Genomic DNA, 20,388 nt, shown 5'->3' on the forward strand with positions numbered 1-20,388 from the left:
ATTTAAGGGGCGTTTATCAGAGGGCAATAGGTTAAGCAGTAAATATATTCACGGTACAAGCTTTGTGTGTGTAATTACACTGAGTTGAGACAGAGTTTACCACTGTGTTTCATTACATTTCATAAATTAAACTGTTTATTTGTATAATAAACCGAGCATGCTAATTGTTGTAGTTTTGAGGTTGGAGATTTTGCCCAATGTTTATACAAGACTTGAGCTGATCAACAGTCCATGGTTGCCATTGTCTGATTCTCTAATGTCCATTTACACAAACATTCAAAAGGGTTGACTGATTCGAATGCATTTTACAAAAGAAACCCCAAAAACTTCTGGAATCTTCAAAAGTTTTTTGGAAACAGGGTTGAAATGTCTAGAACTGGAGCTACTTGTCTTTACACACTTTTCTCTTAACGCTGACACAGGAATAGACAGCTCTATAATTGCATGTCATTTGGAGTTGTGATCCTAAGCATTCTATTTTTGTAGCAATTTATTTAATACTTAGTCACTAAGGTTTTATATATAACTTTTAGTGTACACATCTGAACTAATTTTCATGAAATAAATGCGTAGACAGGGTGATGTTATTGGTTTGAAGATAACATTTAGAAATACTTGGTATAAGATTTATAAAAAGAAATACAGAGCCCATCCTGTGTCCGAACATCTCTAAAGGATCTGCCAATTGTTTGACTAAATTGCAATAACGGTAAAGTGTCTATGATAATGTTGTAATTATATTATATTGTAGATTATCATACACTAATACTGGGAAACTATCGTCTTTTTATGATCAAGAAAATCACCAAATTGCATGAATACATCCTTCAAGACAGGAATTGACCAATTTTGACTTTGTGGTTTAAATTCAATATATCGACTCTGGCTTTTCTTGTAAAAGAAATACAGTGACATTCTACTTAATTCCCTGATTGTACCTAAATTCTGACTTGAAAATAAGCCTTTTATGTTGTATTTAATGTAGCATTACTGAAAAAAAGGGCATAGCATCACTGAATTATTTATCACCAAAAATGTAATTATATTCCAAAGCAACTAATGGAACGACTTGACCCAAGAGTCTGTAAAATTTATCTCCAATATGCATTTACTGATTTACAGATATTGGCATCTCCCACAAACAACTTTCCTGTTGCGTAAGGCTATAAGATGCTGATTTCTCTGCAGGTGGTCTACTGGATTTTGAACATCTACATTTTTAGGTACCATTAAAGTCGGCTACATGCTAAGTGCATCATTTATCTCAATTAGATGTGTTTCTCTTCTTAAGCCTCCTCTAATCACTCTTTCATTAGCTCTTGTATTTTCTATCTTTAATCTAATTCTCTAGGCTGCAGTCCTCTGGGTCTGTGCCTCTGTAGAGCCTGAGTTAATCTACACATCCAAGAGATAAAGGGCAGGTGTGAGAGCACCCAGACTATTTCTGTTTCAGACTCACCAATATCGCCTGCTCCATTACAATTCAGTGGTTTCTTTTGGAATGCAGAGCATGTTCAATAATCTTCCATCTCAGGAAAATATGAAGTGTCTTTATTTTTTTCATATGCTCTCCAAAAGCGCATGGGCCAAAACCCATCTTCCACAAGGAGGTCGTCAAGTAGACAGCAATGGTCCTCACTCGACTGGCATGCGTGATGAAGGTGGTTCGCATTTTATGGCCCTCAGTCTACTCAGACAGAGGACGTAGGTTTGTTTTTTGACAAGGAGGATTAGGAGGTTGCTAATTCCTTCAGAAAAATAATCTACTTTGGTTTTGGTAATACTTTAAAACGTTAATTAACAAAATAAATAAATAAACAAAATTCACCAATAGGCCTAAAAGAGTAATGTAGGAGGTCACGTTGACTCTTAAAATAATAATTATAAAAACAGCTTTGTTTGTAACCTTTCAGAAGTCGGGCAGGAATGCCTAAGTGTGTTCCTTAAGGCCCCACACTTATAAGCCGCATGTCCTGTCTATTGGATGAATAAAGGAGGTGACTAAGAGAGATAATTCTACTCGCAGGTGGATGAGCTCCAAGTATCTAAGGACAGACTGCACATACCTTCTTTCAGAAAGCCTTGAAACATCCTCTGCTCCACTGAATAATAAACTTTGCTCTTAATAGATGATTGTAGATAACCTGTCTCCTGTGGTTATTATATGAATAAAGGCAGCTAACATTAGACTACTTTAAAATATGCTAGCTCTGTCCATCTTTCACTAATTAGATTAACCATACTGACCTCAGGTGCACTTTCTCATGGGTTTAACACGCTGGCGGAGATAATGAATGAACATAAATAGGGTGCTTACTGTGAAATACTGGTTATCTCAATATTCAAATACTGTGAATCTTTGTAAAGGTGTATTTGTGAAAAATAAATGTAGTAAGGTCTACATTTTTGGATGAAATGCCTAAACACTAACAACATACCTAGTAAACAAGGAACGTCCCTGGACGTTCAAAATAGGTCTAAAAGTAGTCTGTCCGTCAAGGACATATTTTAAACGTCAATGGACGTCCAAAATCCCTCTTAATAAGTTAGTTAAGTGGTGACCAATCGATAACGTCAGTGGACGTCCAAAACGAGTTTTATACAAGTAATTTATTTCGGGACCAATTAATAACGTCAATGGACGTCCAAAATACGTCTAATAGTCGTCTTTTCAATGTCTGTGTTTGGACGTCTTTTCAACTTTCATTTTCAACCTTAAGAGAACGTTGATTAGACGGTAGTCATTACGTTATTTCAACGTTGAATCAACGGCTAAATGTTTACTGGGTATGGATGTATACACAATTCCCTTTAATTTATTTGTTTTAGCATTCTCAAATCTCAATAAAAAGTAAGAGAATGTGCAAAGCGGCAGAGAAAATGTGAAAAATATATACAGAATGCCAGCAAAAAATAAATAAAATAAAAAAAATGTTTTATGCTGTTTGAAACTTAACAATGCTAGTACATGTGAACCTTAAAAACTGTAATAAATAAATAATAATTCACACATCATTATGTTTATTTTATATACACAATCTCCACGGTCTTAATCTTTATTAATAGACATTTTAGGGCAAACCGTAAGTTTTCTTATTAATCTGACATATACCATAATAAATGCTGGTATTATCTCATTCGTTTATTTCATAAACTGCAACAGTTAGCTTGTTTGGGTTGAACTGGCGAAACATTTTGCAGTGTAGTAGTCTGCAATTCACTTCTAAGCTCATAACTACGTGTAGGGTTTGTACACCCATATGAAGACTAGTGTCGTTTATCTCCTGTCAGGTTCTTTTTAGCGGTCAGAGCAGCGCTTCAGACTCTAATCTTCTCCTCTAAGTTTCGCGAATTACTTCACAACCTCAATCTACCATGCTATGCAAAGTAGCCATGTTCTGCCGCTCGGGATTGGCTGGAATGAGGCGAGACGGGATTCTGATTGGCTTAGAGCGGGCTATCAGGATTCCTCGAACGGACTGTTGGGCTTCAAGCCGACAATACTGAACGCAAACACACACGCACGCACTCCCTCACCATCAAACACACACACGCACAGCGGAGCAGCCGGCGGGATGTGGGGATGCTGGAGTGTCTGGTAAGTTCATCCGTTCTGTTTTTCTCCTGTGCAGGCTTTTAGTGGAAAAAAAAATATGCGCGTTTTGGAACTGACTCAGACTTAAGCGCCTGAGAGTGTTGTAAAGCCGGTGGAGGATAAGCTTGGAGACGCGCGACGCTGAACTTGGATTCTTATTCGAATTATCCGTTCCACCTTAAATGGTGTGGGAGTTCCATTCGAGTAAGTGTATATTCGGGTAACATGCGAGTAAGAAGCTAAGTTCAGCTTCACTGTGAGTGAGCTCTCTCTCTCTCAACCTCTCTTTTAAAAATGAAATCTCTGTACGCGGCTCTTCACATGTTTCTAGGCGGACTTTCAGTTCACAGTTAAGAACGGAGCTCTGACTCAGTGTCACCCTCTCAGTTCCCGGTCTGTTCAGCCGTTAGCGTCGGTTTAATTGAAAGCAGCCGTTACTCGCGCGGTCGTTACAAACTACAGCGCGCTCCCGAGGCTTCGTGTCCAGCCTCCTATTACATTACTCTTATCGCCGGCGGCACCGCTGATAACATTGTTTTCCAGCCCCTGTCTGTATTTGTTTGTTCGGCGGGACTCGGGGTAAGCTCAGCTATTTTCTGAGCGAATAGATGGCTATGAACCGGAGCCGAGGCGCGCGCTCATGCATGATATTGCAGCGGAGCGCCGAGAATGAGACTTTGAAGATGTTCGCCTTGCACTAACACTCCATCAGCCCCAGACTCATACACACACACACACACACACACAGCTGCAGCTCATTTCACACTGGTCGCTCATTTTCATTTCTACCTCGATACACGGACACAGTCAAGGACCTTCACCTACGTGTGATGGACAACGCTCAGCTCAGGGGGTAAATTTAGTCTGACGTGGGGTGGGCAGCGGGCTCCTCTGACAGCCTCTGGTTTATTACTCGCACCACATACAAGTTACAGGTCTCATATTCAATGTTGTGTGAACAAAGAATGGTAAATCACCAATACTCCTGAGGGCTGATAGTTTTCTATGTGAGTTTTCACACAAACAATAACAGGGATTGTATATATGGGCGTTTTGTAGTTTAACTGGAGGCTTTAATGTTGGTAGAATTATAAGGCAGTGCTTTATAGAGCATGGCTGCACACTGACAGAACCTCTTTAGATGTTAAGAACCTCATGGAAGTGGATTGTAACTCACTCACTCACTTACTCAGTCATTCATGTTTAATAAAATGCCCCAAAAAGGCCCTCCCCCCCGCTTCACTTCAGTGACACAGTGTGTTTACGTATGTAATGAGTGATGAGAGACTATGCAAATTTTGGATTCTCACTGTGCTATCCCACTAAGAAATGAGCTGATGTGATTTTAAATGGAGGACCAGGAAATGTCCCTCAGCCCCCTTCTTTAAATGTGTATCAGTGCAGTTAGAGCTCTTTTCTTAGTCATTGGTCATTCTGTGGTTTTTGAAGATGTGTGGTATGTACATATTCTCTTTAGTGCTAACTCGTTTCACTCAATTAATCCGCCTGAGCGCAGCAGCAAAACAGATGTCTTCCTTTCAGTCCACGTGCCTTTAAATGTGTGTTAATATGTTTTAAAAAGGCATTGATAAATCAATGGTATTGATTTTCCCAAAAGTGAATGTGTATGTTGTTGTGTGGTGGTTGCCCCAACATTTACCCTCCATTGATCCGTCAGACACAGTTTGTCCTTAGTACAGCCAGGGCATTCATGTTCTGTAAATAGAGATGTTCGCATTGCTTAGTTTTAATGACGATGATGCCTTCATCGTCAGATGCTGTCTGTAATGTTTGTGGAGGTGGATTGATTTATTTTTGTTCTCTCTCTCTCTTTCTCTCTCTCCATCGCTCTCTCTACACAAAAAAAAACATTGCAGGTCATTATCGGTCAGAATAAAAAATATGCTAATTCATATCTCTCTGATACTGCCACATGTTGGTTTCAATTACACTTTCAGCTGGGAAGCAGCTGCCGTGGCTCAGCCCCAGCTCCCCTCACAGCGTCATGTCTCTAAGCCCTGGTCATGGAGGGACAGCGAGGATGGAGCATGGGTAGATATGTCTCCTCTCACCCCTCTACTGAGCTCCCCTACAGGTGTCGTGGAGCTTGTGTCAGAGAAAAGTGTTATAGATGACTGAGACAGAATGCTTTCGAGATGTATTTCCATTCTTCCCAGGCAAGCTGTAAGTCTTTTGTTGTTGTTGCAAAGAGCAGGGTCTTGCTCGCGCTTCACTTTTTGCAGGGGCTTATTTGAAATCCATTACGAATTGTGCTGATGTGTTGGAATTTGCTTTTGTGGCTTAGGCAGTTGAACTGTTTTCTCTCTCTCTCTCTCTCTCTCTCTCTCTCTCTCAAGACAGGCTTGTATGTTTTATGGTATTTTGGTAAGACTGCTCCCAGAGGGAGATTCTTGAGTCTTGTCTGAAAGGTCCTGAGGGTTCTGCAGCACTGCTCTGTCCTGGATAACAGTGCTGTATTCTTTCATGGCAGACTTTTACTCTCCAGGGGACTAGTTTGTTTTAAAAGCTCCATGTAATAGATAAACAAATTATCCAGCACTGTAAAAAAATCCGTACAATTTACGGTAAAAAACTGGCAGCTGTGGTTGCCAGAATTTCAACGTAAAATATACAGTCACGTTTTTGGCAATCATACATTTTACATTTAATAACTGTTTTGTTTACAGTACTTTTCTGTAAAAATAAACAGATATACGCCGTAAAAAGCCATAGTATTTACATAAAAATAACAAAGAAACATTGTTTTGCCATAAAACTAACATGTAAATTGTGTGACAAATGAGAGAATGGAGACTGAGATATAGCCGTATTTAAATAAAGCCAAACCGCATCCTATATTCAGCCCTTAAAAGGAGATATTGCTGAAAGGACCAAAGAAATGTGCCATATCTGGGCGCCACACTCCAGCACTCGGAACACAGGCTGATGGAGAACCTTCCTGATCAACACACCTGTCATTTCTGTCACAACACACACACACACACACACACACACAAATACACCAAATAATCACGCCAATGCAACCCAAAATCAAAACGTCAGAAGAAAAGACAAAGAAAATCAGAGAAAATATGGAGAAGCAAGGCATGCTGGGAACTCCCTAATGAGTCTCGGCTCCTCCCAGTCCTTGGACACTTGTACCGTCCCCTAATGGTTTGTGTGTTTAACTGTGAAATGATGTATTTTTTACAGTAAAGGGATGTAAAACATTTTTATTTTGGCTGATAAAAGCATTTACGGTATTCCACTGTTTTCTACATTTTTAGAGTTTACAGTCATTTACTGTCATGGTTTTACAGTTTTCCAGATTTTTTAGTGTGTGGCACTTGAGTAAAGAATCAAGAAATGAAGAAAATTTGAAATTATACCATTCACGCTCAAAGAAGTAAACATAAAAAACAGAAAACTGCACGCAACAGGAAATATTCAGATGAATACAAAACATTTTCATTGTTTAATTTATATTTATATTTATATTATATCGGCTAAATATATATATGCAAATATTTACTAAATACTTCTTGTACTTCTACTACTACTACTAATAATAATAACAATTATTATATGAATAAAAATCAAATAAATGTAATAATAAAAATAATAGGAACAATAGTTAGCAGTAGCAATAGTTCTTAGCAGCAGTTATTTTTGAATGACTGATTACTAATAAACATTGACTAAGATGCGTTTGCTGTGTATATTACATTGTTAAAATTCGTTCCTTTGGAAAAAATACACATTTTTCCTGCTTTCTTTAGACTGCCCCCTCTGGAGAATCCCGGGTTTGAGACTGGTCTGTTCTGAGGGATAAAGAGAGGGAGGTTGGTAATGTAACAGGGATCTTTTAACTGTATTTGCTGTATAAACCTAAAATAAAATGTAAATACCAGGGGAAAAAATAGAAAAATAATGTAAAGTAATAGTCATTTGAAGGAATGATAAAAAAATATATATATAACCAAGCTATGGTTATGTCTGTTAATGCCATTCAAATTTTCTGTGCTAATGTAATCCTGTTAGCCATAGTGTGGCCTGTCTGCTCTTACTAGGTTTTGCAGAGATGTTTGTGTACACACACACACACACACACACACACACACACACACACACAGAGGTGGGAGGGGATGGCCCTCACTTTTTAATTACTGTTCTGAGCCCGGCATCTTGACATTGACATATTGATTGGATCTTGGAAAAGCTTCAATAAAAGCCAGGGCTAATTGATTCTTCTGCATTGACATGCAGCGACATTACGCCACACCATGAGGCCAATAAGAGCGTGCTGGCAATATTGACGCGTGAAATTAATTCCAAACATGAGCAAGGAATGGTTTTCAGTATTTGATCTCACCATGCTGCCAAGTGAAGCTGCTTCTGCTGTTCTCAGGTTTTCTTTGAGCAGGATCGTTCAAACAGCCACACTTCCACCCTTACATTGCAAATCTGTAGGTGTCAGAGCAGGAGGGACTCAGTGAGGCTACTTTTAGGACACCGCACTTCACACAAACTCTCAGGCCACTTTGTCTTTGTTATGGGCTCTTATGTTTTGAACCATTCTGTAGGTTAAATTTGCTCATTACTGTTAGATTTCCAGCCGTCTTTAATTTGCGCAGCGCTAGGCAGGTCCTGGAGGATATTACTGTCTCCTTTTCTAAAAGGTATTCTCATGGGGGAACTTGTGCAGCAGTAAGAGAGGGTGTTAAACAAAGGGCGGGAGATAATGATCATCTTTCTGACTTCTAAAACTTGGTCCTAATGATGTGCAAATAGAACAGAAGCCACTGCAGCTGCCACCGCTCCAGTTCTGTACTTCAGCTGGTGCCTCTGGGGTCAAAGAAGCCCTTGTAAAACATCGACTGGATGTCGCTGTCTTTCAAGGAGGTTTTGTGGAAAATGACGTGAAATAAGTTTGGACTTGAAGACAATGTTGTTGTTTGTTTATTTTACAACATGGAGCTCTGGTGAGTTCCATTAAGCCTCGCAGCACCGCGTTCTCCTTTCTCCTTTGGGCGGAGAGGTTTATTTAAAGCGTATTTCGATAATTGAGTTTTATTGAAAGGCTTTGCTGGGTGTCTGAGCCCACTGGCGTTGGCTATTGTTGAATTTAGTTTTGTGTTGTTCCTGGTCAAGTGAATCACAGAATGGGAGCTCGTGTAATTACATCTTCCCAATTCCACCACCCTGTGCTACTCCAGTTCTCATGAACACAACCGCGCTGAACCCTGCCATACATTTGAATGTGAGGAAGCCTTGTTACTATGCATGGACAACACTTAAATCGAAATGGTCTTTTTTTTTTTTGCCTTTCTCTTTCTGCCTTCACTAAGTAAAGCTCTTATCCAAGGTAAAGGATTACATTTTTGTTCATTTATGTAAATGGATATTCAGCGGAGCAATTCAGAATAAATGTCTGACTCACTGAAGGACACATCCATAGAATTTCACCGCTGGGATTTGAACCAGTAAACCCCTGGGATCGTGTCTTGCTGAGCTCCACCTGAGTAAGAATGCTGTGTACTGTCAGCTGCGTCATTGGGCTGTCCAAGTCATTTTGCTGCAGCTCAGAAAAGATAGTTATTTGAGAATGGTTTTATTAACTTATTATATGGCAAACATCCAAGAACAGAGTCATCAGAATTGGCAGTTATTAAGGAAATGATAAGCACAAGCTATTTCACGGTAGGTTTAAATTTCTGTGCATGAAGGTTAATGTCAGTCTGCCGCACATATGTTTAGTCATGAGTAAAGTGTCCCTTCTTTGCTGGAGATACAGCATTCAGTGCCATGTTTAACATGTTCTTGTGATGGATGCTTTAAGACATTCCCATCGACTTCGATTGCCAAACTGAGTACAGTATTTTTGGGGTTGCAAGACGGTGCTACACGTAGTGATTCAAGCTTCACCTCAGGTTATTCTCTGGGAGGAATTTGGTGTGTTTTCCCTGTGTCTGCGTGGGTTTTCCCTAGGTGCTCCTCTGTGTACCTACTGTACTTGTAGATGCCCTGAAAAAGTGCCCATAGCTGTGAATGTGTGAGTGTCTGTTTTGTGTGGTTCCAGAATAAGCTTCCAAACCCATGAACTTGAACTAAGTGGTTACAGACAATTAATGAATGAATGAATAACTGAGTACAGTATTTTTAGATGTAAAATACCTCGGTCTTGCATTTGCAACCGTCACATTGAGGAACCGCTCCACATGTGCTTCACATCAGTGACACTGTGTTTATCAAACTGACCTGATTATGCTCTCAATTTTCTGAAACGTACAGTTGGTCAGTGTTGTTTAAGTGCTGATGATGTCCTCATTATTCACAGACAAAAAACATCTTGTGATATAATTTAACTAGAGATGACACTTGTGTTGGTGTCAGGCTGATTTCAGCAGATGTTCAGCAGCATTTGAGGTTCCCAAGTGCAGCAGTGGTCTAACCATTGGCCCTATCATATGGGATACATGGGATATTGCCAGTTTTATCCCTCAGCCGCCTGAGACTGGGAGTCATAAGCCCTGTTCGCACACGCACTGTAATCCAGAACTGTTTGGGACTTTACCCGGAGGAACTGTATGTGTGAATGCAAATGCCTGTAACATTTATACTGCACAGCCCCTGGACTTCATCCTGGTACAAGGCCCCTGTAATGCCTGAGTTAGCACGTGTTACTAGAGCTGGTAATATTCTGGAGAATTCACAGTGAATTCATACCGTGCCGCCTGCATGCGCTACACAGACACCCCATGCCTAAAGCTTTCAGAATATTTCCCGCTGTGAGAAAGTGGCTGACACCAAAACTCAGCTCCAGAAAATGTGAAAACTCAGTGTGAAAACGTAGCTCCAGAAAATGTCAGAAATCTGTCTCTGACATTTTCCAGAGTTCATATATGACAATGGATCTAGAAAGCACAAGTGGCCACACTCTTCGTGTGGGTAGGATGACCCCTCTCTCCTCATCACACAAGTACAGTACTATTCAGAGCAGGTGGTAGCTGCCATAACAGGTCTGGGCTGTTGGTGTTCTTCTCCCAGTGTGTTGAGCTGTCCAGTGAGGTTGTGTGAGCTCGAAAAGAGATGCTGGTTGGCTTCATGTTTATGAAGAAGCACAGCTGTGCCTCTAATGCCAATAACTAAATGAAAAACGAACAGTATTCACCCACAGTTCGCATTTGAGTGCATTAGCTGTTTATTCATTGTGGGATAGTAGTCCTATGAACACCTTTTAATATCATAGTAGTAGCTGTTTCTAAGTGTTTGTCATTAAATGCGATTTACTGTAGTTTAAATTCTTATACAGATTTATTTTCTGTGCTTGGCTGCTGTTTTTTTTTTTTCCTCTTCCCTCGTTGCCATCGGCTCAGCCGGAGCATGCCTTCTGTCTGCCTGTCACTTTACCTGCTGCTAGAGCTGCATATGTGTGTCTTGGAATCACCCAAACGCAACCGACCATGTCAGACTAGTGCAGACCACACAGCAAATATCTCCACATTCTCCTCAGTGAGACGAATCCACAGAGAAGAGGCCCACAGAGCTGCAGTCTAGCAATGCCGAGCTGAGTTGTGCGTCCTGGATGTCCATGTGGGTGTGCTGTGAAATATCCTAACTGTGTGGCATCTACTCAACAGAGCTTTTTTTTTCCTCTGGTGAGAAGAAAAGAAGAGAGGAAGTTTATTTCAAAAAACGTTCCTCAGAGAGGTTTGAACAAAGAGCAGGCCACTGAGGTGCTCTCAGACAGTGCTCTGTGTCCCTGTAGCGTCGTGTGGCGGTACAGGAGTAGTTCTGCCCCTGATCAGGAGTGATATTCCAGGTCCGTATTGCTGCAGGTGGAAGCAGCCCGGCACGTAAAAGCCTTTCTGCTGTCAGTGATTTAGTGACTCAACACACTAAGTGTGACAAGTGACTTATTTGTTCTTTAACTGATATGAACGGCTGAAAATATTCCAGCGTCTTGCCTTTGAAATATCATCTATACCTCCGAAATGAAATTGTGTTCAAAACAAATATGAGTTAAATGATGTTGAATCACCCATTTCCTAATCCCATCATAACAGCATTGTTTGTCGTTATTGTTTTGTAATCACAGAAAGTATATCAAATGCTCCAGTTGTATTATCCATGTTGCAGTAGTACTGGTCTCCTGGGGTTTTCAATCTGATTTTGGCGTATTGGCAAGCCCCTTTTCATATGATAGCAATCTAAACTCATTTCCTGAAGTTGTTTCTTTGACAGGATGGTTTTGCTGGATGTTTAATAATCTGTGTGTGTAGTGTCCTGAGTTTCAATGTGTTTTGAATTTTGTAGGCTACAACATTTACTGTTTTCTGTATTTTTTTTAACATTTTTTTGTAACACACTTCTTTCTATGATTTTCACTTTCATCAGCAACGTCAATGTCATGGAAAATACCTGAGAAATGAAGTGGGCAGGTCAGCCCAGGCACATTTACCATGCCTGTAGATGGGCTCATGCTTGGGTTTGTGAGTTTCACTGTGGAGTGTGCAGAAAACAGGTACTGTGTTAATTTTTTATTCAAACAGACCACACTTCCAAATAATTTATTAATCTCATTTGCAGCACAGAGACCTGCTGAATGAAAGTGAAGTAGACACAATCTAATGCATAAGTAAAAGGATTGGTGTTTAGTCTTTAGCTTTTGAGATTTGAGTAAAAAGCTCAGTGTATCCAGCAAAGTCAGAGGATGCACAGTGAAAGTAGAATCACTTAATGGTGACATTTATGATTTTAATCAAGAAACACATTTTATAAAATTCTCAATAACTTTGCCACCATTTTCAAATCTCTAGTCCGTTTGCGTACTCAAAACCGGTCTAATGTGCTTACAAAGCCCCAGTGTCTGTAAATGGCAAAAAAAAAGTAACTCTGTCCGGTATGCTAGTCTCTCTCTTCTCTCTCCCTCTCTCTAATGCTCTTTCTCTCTCTCTCTCTCTCTCTCTCTCTCTCTCTCTCTCTCTCTCTCTGAGAGCATATTGCTCTGTTCCTGCTCCATAGGTGGGTAATATTGGCTTATTTTAGCTGTTTTGGGTCACTTGAGATGAAAATGTCTCCAAATTCAACTTAGACAAGCACATTTTCAGAAATGTACCAAAGGCACATTCAATCTCACCTTAAAAGACATGGAGGATGTGTACGTAAACAAATCATAAACAACAGCATTTGCCCACAGTTGTGGATGTTCCCTTTAATTTAGGCAGACCAAAAACTTCACAGGCATGGGATCAAGATTCAGATTTGACCAGTAATTTCCCTCAATGTTTATAATATGTTGTACTCCATAGTAAAGGGGAAAAAGCTGGGCTAATTTCCAAAAATATCTGGATTTTATTTATTTTACAGTATTGGTTACTGTGTGAAAACCTATAACAGTATTGATTGTGTTATAAATAATATTACATAAGCATTATATCATATGAAAAGAGTATAGAATAGTGTCAGTTAAAATCATCTTGAGCCAGAAATTACATTGTTTAATGCTCCTATTTACTAAGGCTATATTTTAATATTCAAACATATGCTCATGCTAAAAACCCCTCCGCCACTAAGACTGGGCAAAGCAGCAACGCTCTGAAAAAGAGGAAATGAGGAGAGGCTTGGCTTATACACAGAACAGTAAAAAGTAATAATAGTAAAGAATGATTATGCATCAGTCAGTTTTCATTTTATAAAATGCACATTTATCGAACCATAAACATTTTATAAACACAGGTATTTCGCATATTAGTGCATTTATAACGTATGAGCTTGAGTTGTTAAGCTTCTTAGTCGTTTCATGCAGTGCCCTGCTTTTAAACACCGCACTGAAAGGCATGGATATCCGTACATATTTTGATATTAACTTTTCTGGATTTTGTTAGTGGGTCTGGAAAGATGATCTTTGAAGTGAATCTTGATGCCTTTGGCTTTGCTGTTGAGGCAATTGAAGGTGACGCTTGTTACAAGATTTAGGAAGTCAGTGGTAATTCAAAATGAAGGAAGAGCAGCTGAGGGTTAGAGAAATCACACTTCTCGAGCATCGTTATACATTCTGTCCAAGATAAAAACTGAAGGAAGGTCAGGGGCAGAGTTGCTATGGCAGCAGCTGCGACAAAAATCCAGAAATATTCCACACACTTCTCTTAAACGATTCCACAGCGATTGTGTGATGTTTTAAAGTGCCGCATTCATTTTTAATTCATGATTCGATTAACAGCACCCTCTCGAGTTCCTTCAAAAAGCTGAGTTTCCATGTTAATTGGAGTTGATTTGAATGACATTAACATGTAGGGTGCTTTAATGACTATAAACGCTTTCAACATCACATGCTTGGTGAGCTGTTTTCTGACATGATGGTTTAGTCAGTATGCTACTTGATACTTGGATCACCCTTACTGAGGAAAACACTTTGCTGTGAAGCTCGTTTCTGGTTTGCCTGAGGGGTGTTGGTGAAGTACCTGCCAAGCCCCCAGGTCCACAGTCTTCCCTCATTACTCCATTAGTACCTTCAGTTGGAATCCCTGATTGGTGCCTTATGAATAGCTAGATTAAATGTATTTGTTTTGAAAAATGGTAAAGGTGAAATAAGTGTATGCATTAATATTTTATAAACCACAAGGAAAATGCCTATTAATTAATTATGAATAGCTTATTTTTTATTAATGTAATCTAAGCTAATATAAGGTAAATAGGTTGTTAGCTCTGACAGATGTGTGCTTTAAACAAAAGGCTGGCACGATTATGAACTATATACTGCCTTATTATTTGAAAGGATGGCTTCGTATGTTTTTATCTGATGCTGTGGTCAACAAATCAATGAACCACATTCAGCTTTACGGCTGCACCCAACCAGTCACTATAAATACAGTCAGTAAAACAATAGAGACGTTTTATTGTCATTGATTAAGGGTTGCTCAGAATAGCAATGTAGCACCGTGCTTCACACAACACCAGTAGGAGAGATTCAAATGAAATGACCCTAAAAGCAATCCATGCAGAACGCCGCCTGGCTCTTCAAAACTGGCTTTATTTTATTCACTTATTGGTTGTTTCCTGAGCTCCAATATCTCATCGCAGGAAGAAGGCCCAATCAATGTTCTTGGAGATGCAGGAGGCAGCCTGCTTAAGAGATGGAAAACAAATTCTGTGCCAGGTTCAGTCTTCATAACTGACACTTCCCTGCTCTGATATTGAGCACTGCAATTTATTAGCGGTGAGAGCCAGAGTGCTCTTAGAATAAAGGCAATAACTCACAGGGATCTGAAACAGGCCAGGGAATGTTCTCCAGCTCTCAAATTTAGCTCATAACATTCTGTCCCACCCTGCTCGTCTTTTTATTCCAATCCTCATTTGGCCTGTGGTTTCCTCTACCACTTTAATACCAGATTTCTTAAAAAGTGCTTAGCAATTAAATTAAACTCTAAAGTACAAAAGCACTAAAATACCCCTATTTCTCTCACTGCACACTGTAAAGCTGATACTGGGGGAAGAAGGCCATATAGGGGATAAGATCCTAGTGTTAAAGAGGCAATCTGATATCTTCCTTATTTGACCATATCTATGGAGATGGTGCAATTGCAAGGAAACAAACTGCTGAGGCCTGCATGAAATGTTTGAATATTCTGTGGATAATATTTACAGTGTGACCCTGGGATATTTATGAATGCTAGTGTGAGTAAATATTTGATTATTAATGCTATATTTAGAGCTTAACTTGAGAGCAGAACATACACAGCCCACCTCAGTGTGATAACTTAAGCTGACACCAAAGCTCTAATGGATCTAATTTCCATTCTGTTTGGCATTTTATTCATTAGTACATGTGGGAGATACGGCAACAATACATGGCAGTAGGTATGGTTAGTAGGGAAGTGTAATATTCATGTATATTTTCCTATAAACAACATTACAATATTATAATCAGTATAATTTCACTTGCACTAATATGTAGTAGATGTTCTGTTTTCTCTGTGTGTCGGAGTGGAACTCTTTCATTTTTGTTTGTAAATAATAAACACTGTGCAAATAATTATTATATCCTGAAGATACGGGAAGACTTTCATGATGTATGTTGCATATCACAGTAATTTATTCTATGTGGTACACAAACAGTGCACATTTAATGGCAGTGATTTAATTTTCAGTAAATGTGCACTAAATATGGTAAATTATTCTTGCAGACCTCTTAATGAAACACTTACTGATTATATATGATATAGTCTGAAATTGATACTAATAGGACATCACCATTAACATTTATTCATTCCGCTATCTGCAACTGGAATCACTGTGTGAAAGGCAGGAACAGACCCGAGATGCACGTTCACTCACACCCTTTGGACACTATCTATAGTCCACCTACCAAACCACATGGCCATGAGAGGTAACACCTGGAGGTAACAAACCCAGACATGGGAGGAACACACCAAACTCCTCACAGAAAACCCAAAGTTCCAGGACCAAGGGGTGGTTTGGCAGTGATAATAACTGTTGCACCATTGCTGCCTTTTTCGGTATCATGTCAAATGATATAATAGTGCCCTTTACTAGTTGAGGGTGTATGTTTTATAGCCACATTCTTAAGTTAGGCACGGTGGCGTGGCAGGTAGGTGTCGCAGTCACATAGCTCCAGGGGCCTGGAGGTTGTGGGTTCGATTCCCGCTCTGGGTGACTGTCTGTGAGGAGTGTGGTGTTTCCTCCGGGTGCTCCGATTTCCTCCCACAGTCCAAAAACACACGTTGGTAGGTGGATTGGCGACTCAAAAGTGTCCGTGTGAGTGAATGTGTGAGTGTGTGTTACCCTGTGAAGGACTGGTGCCCCCTCCAGGGTGTTTTCCTGCCTTGCGCCCAATGATTCCAGGTAGGCTCTGGACCCACCGTGACCCTGAATTGGATAAGCGCTTACAGATAATGAATGAATGAATGAATGAATAATTCTTAAGTTACAACCACTAGAAATGTGCCCGCTAGTCACCCACAGCTACTTATCTTGAGAGTGAAGGGCAGCCCATAGTTCCTCCTAGACATACAAGCCAGATCATTGTTTCTTATTGAGAATGCAACAACATTGTGCATCTGTGTGCTTGTAGGAGAATGCTATATTATCCCCAGTTTGCTTATTGTTGTTGTCCAATTAAAAACATGCATCTCCATTTTTGTGCATTTCTAGTTTACTGCATTTGAACACAGCAGCTGTCCCTCACACTGTGTGAACATTTCATGATGAATGAACCAATAGAATTGCTCCAGAATTTCTTGGAATTGTTTTTACATTAACTTCAGTTGAAAGTTAAGTAGGATTTTTTCCTTCTCCTGTAAAGTTGCTATTTTGCGAATTTTTTAATTGGACAGCAACGATATGTTAACTAACAGACAACTGTATTGGCCGGCATCACTGGAGAGCTGGAGGGAGAGAGGGAGGGCTTGTCTACACACTCAAGCAGAACAAGGACAATTATGCTCTCTTGGCTGTGGCATTACCACGGATCAAACCTTGTGACCGCTTGATGATGCTTGGAGGGTAAAACATGAACATCTTAAACTTCACTCTTTCTGTAGTCGAATCTCTCTATGTGCTGTTTCCCTGAGATGGATTAAGCTTAAGATCTTAAGGTGTTGTACTAAATTTAAGAGTCAGTAGACAATTACCATTGGAAACTTTTTAGCCGAAGCTTATGCTTAATATCGGTCTGGGAGAGTGGACATTTATATGGTAGGCACTAGCAGAGGGTGTGAATCTGTGTCTTCTCCCTTAGCCATTAAACCCCCTATAGTGCCTGCAGACAGCTGAAGTATTTGATGAGCCAGAGAGAGCTCATGTTTAAGGCTCATTAGCTGTCTGTTTGTTTCAGTTTTGCACAGAGTACGACAGCATGATGGATACACAGATTACTCCGTTAAATCATCATGTGGTCACAAAATCCATGCCCAAATGTGTCTAAATGTACTCGAGGTCATTTTCAAATTTTGTAAATATGGCTCTTGGTTCTGTTGGCCGGATTCTATCTCTGTGTTGGATGGTAAGTAATTTTCACTTGGATGTTGACAGGTAATTGCTGTCACCTAGATTACATTTTTCTTTTCAGTAATACAAACTTTGCCACAGCCGTCCACACTCTACCAAGCCCTGATTTCCCAAGGGCATCATATAACAATAATCATCCTTAAATGGTAGAGTTATTATCATTTTGAACACTTTATCATCTAACAATAATCGTTAGAGGCTTTAGGGAAATGCCACTCAGAATAGTTTTCATTATTCCGAATGATATTATGTGAGACTTTTTTTGTCTAGGGGCAGTCATGGGTAAAGCAGTGTCACTGAATGAACAGATTGTGCACTGTATGTTCCTACATAGTCATGGTGGTAGTGTTGGATTGAGGTGTTTGTTGAGGGTGTTGAGAATTAATTAGACAGTGTCATGCACGTGTGATTTGAAAGTAGGGATGGGTCGCTACTTGGTCACTCTCTCCCACCATCAATGGGAGCATACACAAATTACAGAAAATGTTACCACCCTCAGTTGTTCCATAAACAGTCTTCCCCCCAAGCATCAAGGATATAGATCGATGATACACAAACAACTCTGAAAGAGTTCACAGTGACCAAAAACAAAGTATAGGAGAATCAGAATAAAATATAGAATTAATATGAAATGAATCACAGCTGGATTTTAAACTTGTAGATAATTTGTGCTCATATCTGTGCAGACGTAATCAAGACTAAATATATTTTAGGAACAAAACCTAAGCTCAAACATGTGATTTGGGTAACAATACCTGGACATTAAGCATTGTCTGTGGGCTTCCTTGCTAACAGCATGCACTGAAAAATAAAAAGAGACCAACATTTCAAGTCTTTTCTGTTACACGTCAGTGATGTGAAAATGAGATATGAGCAGCAACTGAGTCACTCTTTACTGATCTCCTGGTTCCATTGAGGGTTTAAGTGGGTCTAAAAACCATCCTCAGCATCAGCTGATTTCCCTCGGGGGAAGCTAAAATGTCTCGCAGGCAGTTCAGAATCAAATAACTCCAGCCCTTTATTTCTTACATGTAGGCTGGCGTATGTCCCATCAACTCAGCCAAAATTTGGCATAAGTATACAATTTTTTATGACAGCAACAGAGAAGATTGATCTGACATGTGCAGTTAAGCCTGTTCTGTCAATGGTAAAATTATTAAACTTATTAATGCACTGTGATGATGATTAATAGCTGTAAAACTAGTTTCTAAAAAAACGATCAGCACAAATAATCAGACTGTTAATCAGACAGAAATGTGCTGCCCCTTTTGCTCCAAAATGAATTGTCTCTAATGGCTTAATACGCTGCTGTGTACAACCTGTGAAAATCCTGGAAAACATGGTTTGGTTTTGTTATTTCAATGTAAAAGTATGTTTTTAAACTCCAGCCTAAGGCTACAGTTTCAAAAACACAGGCTGGTTGTTGTTTTGGCAACTCCTGTGTTCATAGGTGTGTGAGTGAATGTGTGAATGTGTGGCGCCCCCTCCAGGGTGTGTTCCTAACTTGCGCCCAGAGATTCCGGGTAGGCTCCGGACCCACAACGACCCTGAATTGGTTAAGTGGTTACAGGCAATCAGTTAATTAATTAATTAAAAGTACAATTGTCAGGATAGAACCAATCCCATGTAAACGCACCCTTACACACAGGTTAATATATAGCTCACGCACTATACCGCTTGAGTCCTTGGGTAAGACCAGTAATATTACAATATATGTCCTGTGTGACATGACAAAAACTGCAAGTTGATCTGGAATTTTTACTGTAATTATTTATTAAGATGAGTTCCATTTATGTATTTATTTTATACAAACTAAAATATCTCTTTAACCTACATTGTTTCTAAAATTAAAACATGATTTCCATTTATAATACCACGCAGCACTTTCAAACAATGCCCATTTGAAAAAAACCTTAGCCTCTGCCCTTGGCATGGTCTGTGCACGTGACTGATAACTGTTTTGAGTGCCTTTGCCTTGGACTGTCAAATGACATGAATCACCCGGAACAAAGGGTCTGGGTGTGGTGTTACAAATGAGATCGGTTGAAAAGAACAGCTCCCATTGAGGCTGTTGCTGTTCTATTGTCTGAAGGTGATGTGGGTGATGGGTCCAACACCTACTATTCCCCATCCTTTTCTTTTCTTCTGGCTGTATTTTTGCCCTGGCTGAGGGAAATCGGTTCCATTCCCCTGGAGAGTGTGAAATAATAAGCTCTGTGAGAGACAGCAGGCTTTGCTTTTGCAGTGGATTTTGGTGACATGCATGTAAATCTGCGGCTGGTGCATTTGTCTGGTTGCCTAGGATTAACCCAGCTCCTTCCAGCCTGTCTAGAAAACACTGTGCATTTTCAGTATTAAGCCATATGGCAAAGTAAATGATTTGCAGGTATTCTGCCATATCACCTTTCTAGTGAGCATACAAGCCTGACAGGTTGCCACATGTTTATATTTCAGTAACTGCTGCCATATTGTGGCCCTGAGTGTGTGCATCAACGTCATATGTTTTCATTCTTTACAGTATTCTCTTTCTGTAAATAGCTACTGTGCTAAAGAAACAAAAGTGGATTAATAAAATAGTCATTAGGCCACAGTGTGGCATGGAAAGGCCAAGTTTAATAAGTCACTTTTTGCTGTAGTTGTTTCCAGATAAAAAGGATGTCCATGTAATTGAATTTCTATTCATATATATTATGAAATTCATATATAAAGAAATCTGGGATGCTGTACATAATTATTTCAGTAAGCAAGACCAATCTATATTCTTC

At 39.7% G+C, this 20,388-nt stretch overlaps 1 protein-coding gene across 5 annotated transcripts in view; it reads left to right on the top strand.

Annotated features, from left to right (window-relative positions):
• Positions 1-3,498: 3,498 nt before the first annotated feature.
• The window catches only part of b3galt1b (UDP-Gal:betaGlcNAc beta 1,3-galactosyltransferase, polypeptide 1b), a 111,378-nt gene continuing 94,488 nt past the window's right edge, over positions 3,499-20,388 (top strand). For 3 of the 5 annotated variants that reach the window (XM_066686734.1, XM_066686732.1, XM_066686730.1), the window contains exon 1: positions 3,499-3,598. The gene's annotated coding sequence lies outside the window, so the exon portion shown is untranslated. Of the gene's footprint in view, positions 3,599-11,992; positions 12,120-20,388 lie in introns of all 5 variants that reach the window. The other 2 variants (XM_066686733.1, XM_066686731.1) reach the window with 1 other exon arrangement.

Source organism: Hoplias malabaricus, chromosome 12, assembly GCF_029633855.1.
Source record: "Hoplias malabaricus isolate fHopMal1 chromosome 12, fHopMal1.hap1, whole genome shotgun sequence".
Taxonomy (NCBI): Eukaryota; Metazoa; Chordata; class Actinopteri; order Characiformes; family Erythrinidae; genus Hoplias; species Hoplias malabaricus.